Here is a 12,669-nt window from a genome sequence, read left to right as displayed (position 1 = left end):
TTCTGGAGCGGCCGGACGTTGGTTTGTTGACTCGGGCGCTACTGAGCACATCTCTAATGATAGGAAGCTGTTCGCGAAGTTGGAGCCACTAACGCAGCCCATGAATATTGCCGTAGCGAAGAATGGCGAATGGGTGACGGCAAAGTACACCGGCGATGTTCCAGTTGTGTCGGTGATAGGTAATGACGTCGTTGAAGCGACGGTGGCAGGTGGTCTACATTCCGGAGGCGCGATGTAATCTGTTCTCCATAAGCAAGATCGAATCAGCTGGGAGGAAGGTGGTGTTCGAAGGAAGCAAGGTGGACATTCTCCGAGACTCGTTGGTTGTGGCCACTGGTCAACGGAACGACAAACTCTACGTGTTGAACTTCTTCGCGCAAAAAGGTGAGTGCGATTCTATCAATTTTTCGGTGAAGATTTGCAAGGCGACAGAACTATGGCACCGCCGATATAGCCACCTCGGCGAGCGGAACTTGTCGAGCCTGTTGAAGAGTGGGATGGTAAAAGGTATGAAAAATTGCAGCGGCGATGGCTCAATGATCACCTGTGAGCCGTGCATGGCAGCGAAGGAAACCTAGGAAACCTTCCACACAGCGGGAAGAGCGGCGTTCGAGTCGTGTACTGCGACGTCTGCGAACCGGTGACTCCAACCGGTTGGGACGGTGAAAAGTATTTTGCAACGTTCGTCGATGATTGGACGCGATTCACCGTCGTATTTCTGCTCCGATCAAAGGATGAAGTAGCCGGAAGCTTCAAGCAGTACGAAGCGAACATGACAGCGAAATTCGGCGTCAAGATCTCTCGGCTTCGCACCGACAATGACGGAGAGTATGTGGGCAAGGAGTTGCGGTCGTTTTGTAAGGGCAAAGCCCGTACACGCCGGAACAGAAAGGCGTCGCCGAACGAATGAACCGAACGCTGAAGGAGAAAGCTCGCTCAATGCTGTTTGAATCTGGTGTTGATCGATTTTTCTGGGGAGAAGCGGTACAGACCGCGTTTCTGACAAACAGGAGCCCTGCTACTGCTCTTGGTAAGAAGATGACGCCCTTGGAGATATGGGAGGAGCGGAAGCCTGATGTTTCTAAGCTTCGAGTGTTTGGTTCGTCAGCGTATTGTCATATTCCGAAGAAGCACCGAAGAAAACTCAACGGGAAGACTTGGAAAGGCGTGTTCGTCGTGATGGCAGCGAATCGTGATGGTTCGCGACGTTGTCATCGACCAAAGCGTTGAAGGAGATAATACCGAGAAGGAGCCTGTGAAGTTGGTGACAACAACCCGAATTCGAAGGGATTCAATTACCGAAATTGAAGATGATAACGATCGTTTTGAGGAGGAGACCGAACTGCCTGGTGGCGGTAGCGATGAGCACGTTTCGGATCAGGAGCGTTCGGATGACGAAGAAAGCAATCCAGATTCGGAGGTTTTTGACAGTTTCGGTGAGGACTAGGTTATCGAGTCAGTTTCTACGGCTGAGCCATCTGGTTGCAACCGTCGGCCACCGGAGTGGCACAAAGACTACGACATGACGTTCGCCGGCTTCGCGCTCGGCGCCATGGAGTACGTGGGAAACTTGCCAGACACTGTCACCGAATTGAGGAAGAGACCCGATTGGCCAAAATGGAAGGTTGCGGTCGAGGAGGAGATGAAAGCCTTGCATAAGAGCAACACGTGGACGCTAACGAAGATTCCGAAAGGGCGTGAGGCCATCACATGCAAGTGGGTGTTTCGAATCAAGCCAGGAGAAGGCCGGAAACCAGACCGATACAAGGCTCGGTTGGTCGCGCGTGGCTTCAGCCAGCGATTTGAATTCGACTACACCGAGACCTATTCGCCGGTTACGAAGGTGGACACGTTGGGGACGATGCTTGTGTTGGCCAATCAGGAGCGAATGTTGATTCATCAAATGGACGTTCAAACAGCGTTCCTCAATGGAGACCGGACCGAAGAGATTTTTATGGTACAGCCGGAGGGGTTCAAGCGTGGCGATGGTTTGGTCTGCAGACTGAACCGGTCGATCTATGGACTCAAGCAGGCCTCGAGGGCGTGGAACGATCGGATCCACCGATTTATAACGAAGCTCGGATTCCGGAGGACGAACGCTGACCAGTGTCTATATGTACGTGCTGAAGGACGGAAGAAGGTGTTCTTAATCCTTTACGTCGATGACGTTCTGGTGATTGGGCACGAACTGAACTTGAATCTCGTTCGTCCGTGAAGAAATCACTATCGAAGGAGCTCAAAATGACAGATTCCGGAAAGGTAACGAGCTTTCTCGGAATGAAAATCGAAAGGGACACCGAAGGGAGAGTTCTGCGGATTAGTCAATAGAGATATCTGCTGGACCTGTTAGCTCGTTTCAACATGTCCGACTGTAAACGGAGTTCCGTCCCGATGGAGAATCGCCTTCGACTGGAGAAAGAAGAGGAATTCCAGCGTACGTCACAGCCTTACTCCTCAAACAGGAATCCTCCAACAGGAAAAAAGGGCAGAAGGGTCATACGCTGAAGTCACGCAGACGAATCAAGTCGCAAGTCTACTTACTCAGCCGACACCAGTAACAGATGATGTTTCCGCTCTGCTACAAGAGATGAGAGCTATGCGCTCGGAGCTCTAAGGATCGAGAACGACATTCTCAAAAGGCAACGGGAAAGCAGAGCTGTTTTCCCCCGGAGCCGCGACTCACCTCAAAACGATTCTATCCCCTCTACCGTTCATCCATATATGTCACTGTCTAGCGTTTCTCTCTGTCGCTGCCACCAGCGGTAAATCTCCCACCGTCCTCCCCGCTCCTCCCAAGTAACAATTTCCATGCTTCTTGGATTTATCTAATTCTTGTTGCGGACTTATGACAGCAATCACCATAGCTAATTGCTCAGTTTTATTGGCGCTCTTATTGCTATCAATAAACCTCGCATAAATCTGCTTAAAAAAGCTTCAAACGTCAAATGCCTATTGACCATATGAATAGATCTATGGTTGTGATAAAGAGCATAATAAATCCAATTTTCAACGCTCGAATAAAGCTTCAATTTTTGGTCATAATGTGGTCAAATGAATTACCCCATAAGAATGTTTGCATTGCGAAGAGTTTATGACGGTGTTTAATGAAAGCAAAATTTTTCTGATCAAATTCCATGATGGCCATATTGAAAATGGAGATGCATTTCGAAGTCAGTGAAAAATATCACTGATATTCATGATTAAACGGTATTTTCACCGCGTATCATGCTTTTTCGGACAAATTATTTTATTTACCAATAATTTAGGCAAAAGTACTAATCAATCTTAGATAATGTGGTAATGAATATTTTCAATTTGTTTCCCTGAAGTACGTTATATTGGCGGCGCATGGTGTTCAACATTATTTTTTCACCAGCTTTGACCATGAAATCGGACGCGCACCTCATTTTCAATGGCAGTAAATCGAAAAACAAACCTGAAAAAAAAAATTATTTTGTTATCATCATAATTTTCATCGACAGTCCATTTTGTTATTATTTATCTTCAAAGTTTTGTTTCCCTTTTTTCAAAGCAACATTCTGACAGCTGCCGCAGCCAAGTTCCCTTTTTGCAAGTGGTTTAAAAAGGGTTTCTAAATGCTCTTATAATAGGTTTATAGTGGTTTTCTAGAGAGGGCCACTTGGTCATATCTTACTCTTATAGTGGTCATCAGAAGGTTGCCGTATATTATTGAGTTTTATTATTAGATTTTATAAGTAGATCTTGAAAACCATTCCTAGAGCGGAATAAAACTTTAAATGTTACTTGGGCTCAGATCTCGCAAAATGAAAACGCCAACACGTCCCAGATCTTCCCAGGTTAGGACGCCAACTGCCAAAACCTCCACGTCTAATGTTGGAATCAACCTTAGAGTTTCCAACTCTCCGAAGCTGAGTCTTGCAAACACAGTGGTGGTTCTTCTGCCAAACCTTAACCTCGTCTTCAATACATACAACAACACCCAACACCCCGTCGCCGGGGGTCTGATGTTTTGGTTGTGTTTTCGTAGTGTAGATGCAGTCTCGTTTCTTCTGCTTGTCGTTTATGGAACTGTCAGTGTGGAACGCACCTATCTCTTTCTTTCCCATGATTCTTCTTATGGCTGTCAGTGCGGATTTTTCTATGTTGGCTACGAAATGAACTGTGGTGGAGGTATACAAGTGTCAGTCCCGTGCCCGTCGCCTCCAACGTGCCAAAAACAACACACACTGCTGCAAACCTTGAGTCGCTACCTGATCCGGTCAGTCGTGGCACCTTAGCCTCTGCTTCTCCGGAGGACTCCGAGGGAGTCGAGCGTTTCCCGTTAGGCGTGCTGGCGACGCATTATTTTTCCCCGATGGACGACGTGGGATACAAGTCACCAAGAAGCAACGTGTCCAACCGAACAAGAACTAAAATAGAAGACGCTGAGAGTATAGCTAGCCTGTCCGGGCACTCTGAAAGTTACCTATCAGGTGGTAAGTCCCATCCTTTTCGGCCGCTTTTCGGGCACCCCGGGGACACCAACCCGGGCAATAAGTCTCAACAGACCCAGCGTCCCAGGCATCCCAAGCACCCCAACCTGGGTTATAACCCAGACAACCAGAATGCATGCATAATAGAATTGTTTTTCTGTGAATATGTACGTTATGTGGAAGATATTGATTTGGAAAATGTATTGGAGGTAACCACTTTCCCTTCGATGGGACTCGAACCCATGACCCTACAGTACGCTAGACTGGTGCTTTAACCAACTAAGCTACGAAGGACCTCCGTCGGCCTTCGCAACTTAGCAGCTACTGAACGAGCTCGAGATTCCCAAATTGGATGCATAGTCAAATCACTCGCAATCCATTTCTCAAGCCAATACTTCCACATGTGTATTGTACACGTCCACATTAGAGGAGCGTGAGTGATTTGACTATGCATTCAATTTGGGAATCTCGAGCTCGTTCAGTAGCCGCTAGGTTGCGAAGGCCGACGGAGGTCCTTCGTAGCTTAGTTGGTTAAAGCACCAGTCTAGCGTACTGTAGGGTCATGGGTTCGAGTCCCATCGAAGGGAAAGTGGTTACCTCCAATACATTTTCCAAATTAATATCTTCCACATAACGTACATATTCACATATGAGTTTTCATAACATTGTAAATTAACGTCCAAGTCGGGTGGTTTAATCCCCGGAAATAGGCAATTACCTTTGGTTGAATTGTTTTTCTGTTATGCGATGCCTATGCACACAAATTTCATCGCTTACCAGTCGCGAAAACGCTTTTTGCGTACAAAAGTGAAGGCGATATATGTGTATTTCTTATCCGACGTTGAACGGCAGTGTATGCGATGTGCACAATTTTTATGCGAGTTTGTTCGTTATACATTGCGATGTAGTTTGTGATAACAAACTCTGTTTGACAGATAATCCGATTTCGTTTGAGTTTGTTTGCAGGAATATGCGATGTCGACATATGAAGCTGGAATAAACTCGCAAAATAGCCTACTGTGCGGGAAAGTTTATAAATAAACTGATGAGCTTCGCACCACAATGCGATTTTGATGAAATTTGGATCGGTAAACGATTTTAATCGTACATTCTTATGCGATGTGTGGTTGTCTGGGAAGTCCTACAACTTCCAAAAGTTTGACCCAGCTCCTCCTTCCGACCCTCTCCCTGGGTCCAGAAAACATACAAATCTGAACATGCACGAGTCTCCCGTTTATTATGGCACCCCTCCGATTTCATCCGGGGGAAAGCAATCCAACGCATCCCCTGGTTTCTTCCTCTCTGACCAGCACAACTCGACCGGTACATTGAACGATTCGCCGATACCTTCTACCGGTTCGGACCAAGGTAGCACACTCAGAGCCGTAGCGTGGACTCTCGACGCCCTTGGCGAAATCTTTTTTGGGCGTCCCTCTCTTACTAAGGAAAAATGTGCAATATTTAACAATCCAATAACATTTTGATTCCCACCTTAATGTTTTATGATTTTAATTATGGCGGTATGTCCCTGGAAAGTTTTTAAATGTTGTAATCTTTTACACTAATTTGCAAAATATGGTGAGATATGTTAGGACTTGGTAGAGTCGTGGGCATTTCTGGATCCTTGTATGGAATCTGTTGGAACACCAAGGCTGAAAGATCATTACAATTGCTAAACTTGCAGCTCATAGTGCCCTAACGTCTGTTTCTTGCTTTTTGTGGAAGAAACTGACGTACTTGCAAGTACATAGCAGAGAAAACAGATTTGAAAATCGTGACAAATCATATACTAATGTCAAATGGTTGGAACAAGGATATTTAACCCTGAAGTGGATCGATCTATGACCGAAATCGCTATCGGAGTTCGGATCAAGAAAGATACAACATAAGAATGGATCTGTCAGTGGGCTGAACATCCAACTAACATCCAACTTTGAAGTGGTCGGAATCGACATCGGAAGCAGGACGGCCATGTGGTGAAATTAGGCTATGACTGCCAAGGGGCAACTAACTCTAAACTTTCGACAGTATTGGGTGTATCCAAAAATACTAACAAGTACTAGCGAAAAACTACGTCGTATCTACCGTTAATAGGGCACTGCATGGAAACATCTCTTTCTGTTTCGTTTTTCATAAATTTTGACGTTTACTGGCCTTGTTGTTTTCTAATTTCTTTGCAGCGAGAAAGGGACAAAGCAGTCCGTGCAGTGCCCTATTGATCAAAGAGCCCTGGTTGGAAAAGCATGAAACACAACGCCACCAAGTCGATACAGTCCACCCAGTTTTAGGCAACACATGATTTCAGTCTCTTTTAAATTTTTAAAAAATCACAGAGCAACTATTTCTATTACTAGTACATTTTGAACAACCTTTGGGGCCCACGTTTTGGGTTGATGGTATTAGAAACTTAAAATGCGGTTTAAAAAATTTCTAGAATCTGTGGAAGGTAGAAATCAGGTGTTTCCTATACGGCGGAGCACTGTGTTTCATCAACTAACTTGACAAACGCCATAACAAACGAACTAGCAACCGTTTCATTGTTTGACGAAAATCGTGGAGAAATATCAGGAAATACTATTGCGAGACAATGAGTGATATTATCGCAAAGTTTAGAGTTACTTACCCCTTGAGTTTTTCTGAATGAAATGAGCAAATTTGTCTTAAATCTACACCATCTTTACCCTTACCCCAACTCGATATAAGTCATTAGCGTAAAAGGTCTTTTACAATTTTGCTCAACACTTGTGGCAGTAATTGTGCCCGAAAATGGTAACAACCCGATATACAATTTTCAAATAACTTTTGAATACAAGTTTTCTAGACTTTTTCTTAGCCCCTAGGCTAAAGGCCGAAAGGTTCAGAGAAACCGATAGAGAAGTCAAAGTTAGGACCAAATCATTCGACTTGTTTATTTGAGATAGAAGAAATATTAGATTTCTTGAAATACCTCCGCTATAGACCTTTGGACGACTTTATGATCGGTTTGTTATTATTTGGACATGTAACGAATAAAATTGTTCTGTTTCCCATCTTCTTCTTCTTATTGGCATTACATCCCCACACTGGGACAGAGCCGCCTCGCAGCTTAGTGTTCATTGAGCACTTCCACAGTTATTAACTGCGAGGTTTCTAAGCCAAGTTACCATTTTGCATTCGTATATCATGAGGCTAGCACGATGATACTTTTATGCCCAGGAAGTCGAGACAATTTCCAATCCGAAAATTGCCTAGACCGGCACCGGGAATCGAACCCAGCCACCCTCAGCATGGTCTTGCTTTGTAGCCGCGCGTCTTACCGCACGGCTAAGGAGGGCCCCTGTTTCCCATACCGTAATTATTGATTCCGGCGCCCCCTGAGGGCTGGCGCCCTTGGCGGGGGCCAACCCGGCCAACCCCACGCTACGGCGCTGAGCACACTTGCTCCCTTCCCGACCCCTATGCTTCCGCTGGAAGTCAATCTTTGTCTCCAGTGGAACATCAACGGCTTCTAGAACAACCTCACCTGTCACCTGTCACAATACAAGCAGTCATGATGGGAATGTTGCTTTGTTTTGAAATCTAAATTTCTTAATAGTTTTAATAGATCTGTGCAAATAACGATGACTAGTCAATAAAATGATTATATTGTTCTTTGATTTCGAGTTAGAAGTACACTGAGGAAAATGGACGTGGAATAATCAGTCGAAGATTCATAAGGCGCCAGTTATGAATTTCGATAGTCCAGTTACCTGAGTGTAACATTATTGAAGAAGAAACAGCTTGTTTACAATGCGCTTTCATGAAATAAAAATCCGTAAAAATTTAGCGGAATTCCTTATATTGTTTATGTTTTTATTGAAAGTGGGAGAGAGTAAAATGTAAATATCGGGAGACCTCTCTCAATGAAAATGAAAATGTCAGTACTGATATAGATACAACGAATCAAGTAAATTAGTAGGAATGCTCTTCATTTTATGACAACAAAGGGAAGAGGGAGGGAGATGCAAGAGAAAAAAAGTACCTAAAATTAGGTACTTTTTTCTAACCGTGTAGATCTCCTTTTTATTAAGGAATCAACCAAGGCAAACTATTTATCGGATATGATATTTCTAAATCAACATTTGAAAAGGGCGAAACAGCCAAGATTCACGTCAAATATTGTATACATTTAGGCTATATCCAGTGTGGAGCTAAAAATGGCGTTCCATTTATGTGCATTATTTTCAGCGTAATTTTCAGTGGATTTTTCTATCTGTGTGGACGAAGAATCAGAAGGAATAAATTTTGGCTGTTACGCCCTTTTCAAATGTTGGTCCAGATTTTAAATAAGAATAACGTACAACACATAAATTTAAAAAATAATATATTTACACACCTAACTATTAACATCCATTCAACTTTCCTTTCGATTCCGGCGCCGGGACTGCAGTTTCGATTGACTCATTGTCGTTACTTGTACTAGCGTAGGCTTCCGTCGTCGCTCGGGGATCAGGAAATTGACAAACCGGATAGAGCCATAGGACGATTGTAGTCGTTATTAGGAACAAAACCACCAGTAGGAGCAGTAGAATTATCCATTTGCTTCGTTGGCGCGATTGCTGAACTGTGTATAAGCCCTTCATATTACTGAGTGCCAGAGTAATCCGTTTGACGATTGCTTATCGGTTGAGTTTATCATTGAGGCGAGTCTAATTTATGTTGCAGATTGATTTTCCAATTTATGAAAACATTTCACACAAAGGAGAAGTGACTTCTTTGTTGTAATTACCTCAAATCTCAATATTTTTTGTTCAAGTGTTGATAATAGTTTTTCATGGATTGATTTCTCTAAAATGTTTTTGGATAAATTTTTCCGCTGGAAAAAAAAATAAAAATTAATGTTTAATGCGCAGAGGTTATACACATCATTGCAAACGTTAAACCATCTTCCTACATAATGGTAAATATTTATTACAGCAATTATTTTCTGCAAAATGTAACCATTTTTTGATACACTTACTGAGTATAATTAATAATATACTTGATCAAACTAGTCCCGTTCTTCTGAAGGCTTCGACGTATCCGGCAAAATTTTCTGCACCTCCCTCAGAGTATCGAACAGTTTATCGGTACCCTCGGGACCACTGTCTGATTGAACTCCAACCACTCCATGCGTATCCAACACGAATAGGCCCCCAACGTAAGATACTTTCACAACAAACTTACTGACCTCTAAATCGTCCCACATCCATTTCTCGGTGTCGGCCGGTACGATTTTCCCTTGACCGTGAACTGAAACATAACCGAAAACATCAGAGTACTGACTATTCCGAAATTCATGGTTTGCAATTTGCATCACGATCGAATCAATCGGCGAAGAACCCGCATCAGCGTCACTTTCGTTGAACACTGCGCTGAATGGGATGCCTTTTCTTCCTGGGGCTACCAAAAACATATCCTCCCTGTGTCTGAGGAACGCGATGCTCATACTTGTTTTATCTTGTACGATAACTGAGGGGCATTCCAAAGGGCGTTCCGGGGACATTCCAAGGGACAGTCCACTGTTTCATTTGAACGAGGCCATAGAAGGAAACACAAAATTCCTATTAATATCACCAGCACAATCACCAATAACAGAGTGGTAATGCGGACGGCGAGTGATGCACAAGGTGTGTAGGTAATTTTATTTGCTTCATTGGTGAGGACCGATTTGTAGATCGCAGGCATGATGATGGTGAATATGTGCACCAAACGGTTTCTTTGTGTCGAAGAAAACTATTGGAAAATATTGCGCCCTAATGATATAAAGCTAACAGCGCAACAGTTCACCGAATACTGGGAGTACGCTGGAGGATGTGCCTAAGTATCTGCAACGACGATTACTTCTTATTTTTTCATGACTTCACGCTTCAACTGGGACTTGGTCTGCTTTTTATCTTAGTTTATCTCTATCTCATGTCTAGTTAAAGGGGTGGATAAGGGTTACCATAAAACCCCAAACGCAATACAACGGAACGGCGACGGAAACGGCAAATTTGACAGAAAATATATGGGCTAACTGTCAAATTTTCCATTTCCGTCGCCGTTCCGTTGTATTGCGTTTGGGGCTAGCGTCAAAAAGTGGGACGAATGGAGGAGCGAAGGTCGAAGGTCGATCGAATCGAAGAAAATTGATTCCTTATTCTCAATTCCTGCATGAATTTCCTTTTTATGAGAAAAGCACAATGAAAAAGCGAGAAATCGAACTCGGCATCTTCATATTTAAAATGCAAATACTTTGCTCGCACAGCTAGTTGGAGGCCAAGACTATGACGAGTGCACAAGCAAGATAGTGTTAATATTTATATGATCCACGTATATTGTCACTCATTTCCGTAGAGTGTGAGCACATCTTAGGAAGTGTATACGGAGATTTGAGAGTTTTGTTTATTCAACCCTCCGCTAAATATAAAACATTGCACTTTGCTTCAAATTCCTAGAACAACACTTGTGCAAATATTAAATAAATGACCATACTTGTAGCTTAGCTCAAACTGACTGCACTTACTGCGATGATTGGGAAATTGAGAATTAGCAGAACGGCTAACTGCTCGCCAAAAGCCATTTTCATATCGTATGAATAATTTTCACCCTTCATGGTGATGCCACGACAGAATCTCAGTAGAGAGCTAATTCCCGCAGTAGTAGGTACTGCTTGCTTATCAAATCTAATTTAAACGACAGCACAACTACTGATTCTAACTAAGTTGTGAGGTTTTTCTGTGTGCTTCTGGCGCAATAAATTAATTATGGATTATTCAGAATCGGTAATCCAAAATACCCTTCCACATCCACTTTCTCAAATTCGTCTTACGAAAATTTGTTTACGTCCATGGAAGTTTTCATTCGTCCAGTCCAATTTATTAATCGATGATTTGTTGTGTAATTATTAGTGTGAAATGTTCAAAAGTACACCAAATCGGTTTTTACGCGATGAATGCGCATATGCGCCGAGTTAAATAAAAATGCCTAAATTTCTATAATGGGGTCGTAGGCCTTATTATGAGGTTTTCGGCCCTGGGCCGGTTCACCTCGCAAAAGGGTCGTAGCCCTGTTTGTATATGTTATATGACCCTTGTCCCAAGAAATTCCAGAAATTGGGGACTTCAGATCTGCACGCGTAGCCAACATTTCATCGGTTCAAAAATCTTCTTTAGGAATTGTTAGAGGAATTCGGTTGGAATTTGTTGGAAAATCCGGAAATAATTTTTGGAAAAACTTTTCGAGGAATTCCTAGAGAAGATTCCCGAGGAATTCCTAGAGGAACTTTCAAACTAAATCCTGGTGGTACTTCTGGAGTAACTTTCGGGAAAATTCCTGAAGAAACTTTCGGAGCAAATCTGCGAAGGAACTTACGGAGGAATTCCTGGAGGAACTTTCGGCGGAATTCTTGGAGGAACTTCCTAAGAAATACCTGGAGGAACTTTCAGAGAAAATCCGATAAGGAACTTGCGGACGATTTCCTGGAGGATTTTCCGAAGGAATTCCTGGGGGAACATTCAGAGGAATTCCTGGAGGAACATTTGGAGGCATTCCTGGAGGAACATCTGGAGGATTTTTTGGAGGAACTTCTGGGGAAACTCGTGGATATACTTCGGAAGGAATTCGAGAAGGAAGTTCCGGAGGAATTCCTGGAGGAGATTTTGAAAGCATTCCGGAGGAATTCCTGGATGAACTTCCGGAGAAATTCCTGGAGGAACTTCCGGGGGAATTCCTGGAGGAACTTCCGGAGGAATTCCTGGAGGAACTTTTCCTGGAGGAACTTCCGGAGGAATTCCTGGAGGAACTTCCGGAGGAATTCCTGGAGGAACTTCCGGAGTAATTCCTGGAGGAACTTCCGGAGGAATTCCTGGAGGAACTTCCGGAGGAATTCTTGGAGGAACTTCCGGAGGAATTCCTGGAGAAACTTCCGGAGGAATTCCTGGAGGAACTTCCGGAGGAATTCCTGGAGGAACTTCCGGAGGAATTCCTGGAGGAACTTCCGGAGGAATTCCTGGAGGAACTTCCGGAGGAATTCCTGGAGGAACTTCCGGAGGAATTCCTGGAGGAACTTCCGGAGGAATTCCTGGAGGAACTTCCGGAGGAATTCCTGGAGGAACTTCCGGAGGAATTCCTGGAGGAACTTCCGGAGGAATTCCTGGAGGAACTTCCGAATGAATTCCTGGAGTAGCTTCCGGAGGAATTCCTGGAGGAACTTCCGGAGGAATTCCTGAAGGAA

At 43.8% G+C, this 12,669-nt stretch overlaps 1 long non-coding RNA gene across 2 annotated transcripts; it reads right to left on the bottom strand.

The window, feature by feature from the left end:
* Positions 1–8,577: 8,577 nt before the first annotated feature.
* On the bottom strand, positions 8,578–10,340 carry LOC134223294 (uncharacterized). 2 transcript variants are annotated; one of them, XR_009982514.1, is made up of 3 exons: positions 9,433–10,265; positions 8,774–9,288; positions 8,578–8,685 (listed from the first exon to the last, which is right to left on the bottom strand). It is a non-coding gene; the product is annotated as an uncharacterized LOC134223294 (long non-coding RNA). The 2 variants fall into 2 exon arrangements; XR_009982512.1 differs by lacking the exon at positions 8,578–8,685 and having other exon boundaries at positions 8,780–9,288; positions 9,433–10,340.
* Between the last annotated feature and the right edge of the window lie 2,329 nt (positions 10,341–12,669).

Source organism: Armigeres subalbatus, chromosome 3 (genome assembly GCF_024139115.2).
Source record: "Armigeres subalbatus isolate Guangzhou_Male chromosome 3, GZ_Asu_2, whole genome shotgun sequence".
In the NCBI taxonomy this organism is placed as follows: Eukaryota; Metazoa; Arthropoda; class Insecta; order Diptera; family Culicidae; genus Armigeres; species Armigeres subalbatus.
This window is presented reverse-complemented; position numbering and strand designations above follow the sequence as displayed.